Source organism: Pteropus vampyrus, unplaced genomic scaffold (assembly GCF_000151845.1).
Source record: "Pteropus vampyrus isolate Shadow unplaced genomic scaffold, Pvam_2.0 Scaffold36, whole genome shotgun sequence".
NCBI classification, from domain to species: Eukaryota; Metazoa; Chordata; class Mammalia; order Chiroptera; family Pteropodidae; genus Pteropus; species Pteropus vampyrus.
The window spans coordinates 9305409-9310077 of NW_011888817.1; positions in this window are offsets into that span (position 1 = coordinate 9305409).

Here is a 4669-nt window from a genome sequence, read left to right on the forward strand (position 1 = left end):
GATTCTGATGCCAACTAAAGTTTAAGAGCAGTTTTAAAAGGATTTGTTGCAAGATTAAAATGAGTGATTTTACCACTACCCTAGGATAGGAAATCAGCAGATCATCTGGAATTAGAATGTAAGCACTGAGATTGCTCCTGGTCTCTCATGGTCCTTGTCCATGCTCCTTGTCAGTTTCTCTCAGCTTGTGTGAAGTTCCCCAGCCACTCTTGGAAGACTAGCTAGCTGCCCCAGCCGGTACCTGACCATTGCCCTATCCTTTGGTTAAAATCCTCCAAAGGACAACACTTCAGTTTCTGTCTAGCAAAAGCTGGGTTCTCTTGTGTCACATGGTACCTTGAGTCAGGCAGTGGAAGGCTCTGGACAGGAGGTGGGAGTGGAGGTGGAGGGGTGAGGATATGTGATTTGGAAGTTGGGGCTGGGTGGTGGTATGGGAACAGATAGATCCTCCTGATAAGGGTCTCTGGAGAGGGCAGAAATACTGACCTTCATATCTTCTATGTTAAGAAAATCAGGAGAGGGGAGGGGGAAAATAAAATAATAAAATGTTAAAAAGTAAAAATAAAATTACTTAAAAAGGAAAAAGAAAATCAAGGCTGACAGGAACATTTTCAGGAGCTTGCATGATACATTTCCAGGTGTTTCCAGAATCAGTGGAGGTGGGGAGGGGAACTGTAGGTGGCTGTAGGGTTTTCCATTAGTAGGGAAGCAAAAGTCTATTTAGTTATATACCCCCAAAATTGAATTTGAAAACAGGTGTTCAAACAAAGACTTGTACACAAATGCAAACGTTCATAGCAGCATATTCACAACAGCCTTAAAAGGTGGAAACACCTAAATGTCTATGTCTATCAGTTGATGAAGAATAAACAAAACGTGGGGTATGCATAAAAATGGTGTTGTTATTCATCCATTTAAAGGAATGATGTTCAATATGCTCCATATTGAACCTGGAAAACATAATGCTAGGTGAGAGAAGTGTTACATAGGACATCATATTGTATAACATCATTTATACAAAATATCCAGAATAAACAAAGCCATCCAAACAAAAAAGCAGAGTGGTGGTTGCCAGGGGCTGGGCAGGGAGTAAGGAATGACTGCTAATGGGTGCAGATTTCCCTTCTAGGTGACGGAAAATTCCAGAACTAGATAGTGGTGATGGTTGCGCAACACTGAACGTATTTAATTGTCCTTTAAAATGATAAATTTCATTATGTATTTTAACATAAAAAAAAAATCTATTTAGTGTTTCAGGGACTTCCTAGGTAATCACGCGAAGACGGGTAGGCGGAGGCGCTCACGGCCGTGCCGCTAGATCTGAGCACTTCCCCATGCGGTCCCGGGACGCTGGGGTCAGAGGCACAGAGACGAGCAGGCTCCATTTGCAGCCCCGGGCGAAGAAGCGGCAGCGGCGGCGCGCCAGCTCCGACGGGCTGGGGACCGTCACAAAGGTGGCGCGGGTAGCTGTGGCAGAGGACGCGGCCTCGGAGCGGCGATCCGCGCAGAGAGGCGGGCGGCACCGGGACGCACCAGCTCCCAGACACCGCGCCCAGACACCGCGCCCGACTGGCTTGCCGCCCCGCCCGGCCAGCCTGCCCCGCGGATCCTGCGCGCCCGGGAGGGGCTGCACGACAATGGCCGCGCCGTCGCCGTCCTCACCTACCTCGCCTCCCGGCCCTTCCCAGCCGCGGCGCTGGGAAAGGCGAGAAGGCGCGCGGAGACTCTCGGCGGCGGCAGGAAGGCGGCGCGGGGCGGGGCGGGGCGCACCTGGAGCCTTCGGGCGCTGCACTCCCGGAGGGTGGGTGGGCGGGCTGTGGCTGCGAGAGGGAGTGATAGGTGGACCTCCCAATGGGGCGGTCGGAGGGCGGGCCAGGTAGTTTGTAGAATCTTCTATTTGGTTTTGTTTCTAATCTTGACTAGAGTCACGTCATGCATTTCAGGCAGGGTTATCACAGAAGTGATGCGGTGTTTTACTCCACGCCTCATCCCACGTGACACAATTTCAGCTGCTCGATTTATTTTATTGCCTATGATGTTCACTTTAAGATGATGTCTATGCTTCTCACTGTAAAGTTACACTTTTCCTTTGTAATTATAAAGTATTATAGATAGAGGTAGTTTAAAACTAAATCATCTTTCATCTAACGTTTTATAATTTTATTTTTTATATCATATGGACTCATGGTTTCCTGTTTTATTCGTTGGGCTATAATACGTTGCTGTCATTTATTCTAATGCTCAAATTGTCCCAGATTTGGCCAGTGGAAGCCCATTCAGGCCTTCTTTTGGGTCCATTTGACATTGTCCTGTTGTTACATGAACACTTTCTTTTTTTTCTTGCACAAGATGTTCCAGGCTCATCTTACACTTTATCCCTTCTCCAAGGAGTCCTGGTTCTTTATAGTGAGAACAGTTATTTAGAAACCAAGATCTGGATGCTAGGTGTGCTCATTGCTTTTGAAGTGTTGCTGCTTTCATGCCCTCTCAGTGGATATTTCCATAGATAGAGTGACAGATTGTTATCTAGATTTGGACATATAGAAACAGATAACTCCAGGTCCAATCCAAAACCACAGGATTCATTATAATTTTCTCCCTCTTCATGATTTTTGATATATATGCTGTTAAAGCAAACACTATCACATTTATTTCAAAATTTTTTTATTTCCATCACTAAAGTAATATTTCCATCAATAAAATATGAAACTACCAAAAAGAGAGGAAGATCAACCATAATTTCAGCGTAACAATACAACTACATTTTATAGATTCACTTTCAGCCTTAATGTATAGGTCTCTTTTTCTGAGTTATAAGAAATCATGCTGTAAGTACAATTTTGTATCCTGTTTTCTCCATTTTGTAGGGGTAGGGAAATTACAGCCCACAGGCCAAACTTGGTCCATTGCTTGTTTCTGTCCATGAACTAAAATTGATTTAGAAATTTTAAATGGTTGAAACAAAATCAAAAGAGGAATATTTGGTGACATGAAAATTATATGCAATTCAAATTTAAGTATTCATAAATTAAGTTTCATTGGAGCTAAGTCATGCAAATTCATTTATATATTGTCTATGGCTGCTTTTTGCTAAAATAGCAGAGTCAAATAGTTCTAAAAAAGATCACATTGCCCAAAAAGCATAAATACTATTAGGCCTTTTTCAGAAAGTTTGTCGACCTCTGAAATATTGTATCTGAATCACCTTATAAATTTGCTATTAAATCTGTCCTTTGAAACATTATGGGAGTGACACCAATAATACTTGGTACAGTTTAGGTGCTTAATAAAGAAATTTCTTCCAAGTAATTCAGGAAGGGAAGGGACTAGGAGGAGGAAGAGGAAGAGAAAGAGGGATGATTTTTAGATATATCTCTTTTCAAGCATCTGCTGAACTTATTCCCAACCAGCAGAAAAGATGTCTTCTCACTAGTCATTAAAAAGAAATATGTCTTTCATCAATCTTTCATGGCTAAAATACTGGCTTCTTAAATGTCCTCTAAAAAAATTGTTTGGGGCCAAATAATCTTGTTGCTACCAAATTAGTAATATGTCTAACCTTAGCTTCACAGAAGCTTTGAATTTTTTAAATGGCTTGGTAATGAATGTGGGAAGATAGTGGGGAGCTGAAGAGATCTCTCTTACCTTTGTCTCAACCCCCAGTTGGGTTGTCTAAGCAAGAATAAATGCTGAGACACCTTCCATTTAGATCTCTTTGGCTAAAGGACAGTCACGGGTTTATTATGTATATCTATAGTTTTTGAAAGTGGCAGTAAATTATTTTAATAGTTCTCCTGTTGAAAGGTGGGGTCTTTGTATGCTCCTCTTGAATCTAGGTGGGTTTGTGACTGATATATCCCGTAGGGTACAGTGAAAGTGATGTTATGTGACTTCTGAGGTTAGAAAAGGTGATGTACCTTCCACCTAGTTTTCTTGAGATGCTGGCTCTTGAGACACTCCCTCTGGGTTTTCTCCCCCATGGAACCCAGCCACCTTGTGGTGAAGAGCCAAGCCACAAAGAGAGGCCACCTGTAGGTGCTCTGCAGGACAATTCCAGTTGAGCCCAGCCCTCAGCCTTTCCAGCCCAGGCTTAGCCGTGTGAGTGAAGAAGCCACTTCAGAGTCATTCCTGCAGTCCCAGCCATTCTAGCTTCTAGCCGTTAGTCACCAGCTGGGGCTCAGGACAGGGTGGAACAGAGAAGAGCATCCCCCACTGTGCTCTTTCAGAATTTCTGATCTACAGAATCAATAGTAAATCCTATTATAAAAATTAAAAAGCCATAAAATCAATATAAAATCAATAAAAATCAATAAAAAATCAATCATAAGCATAATAAAATGGTTGTTGTTTTATACCATTAAGTTTGGGATGGGTGTTGTACTGCAATAGTAACTGGAATAATACCATCTCATTAAAGGACTCTAAGATCATAAAATAAGTATAAAGAATAAAAAGCATGGAGAACACAGGGATAATTAAAGCCAAATGTAGTTAGTGTTTGCTTTAATTGAATATTAAATATAGTTCTGAGTTTTCTAGCAGTCAAAAATATAAGCAGAGAGATTGCTAAATGTAGTAGTTCTCATTGTATAATAAAAAGAAAGATGGCTATTTCTCAGGAGAAAGTTTTTCTGGAATTAAACTCTAATAGAAATTTATTAAACACTTC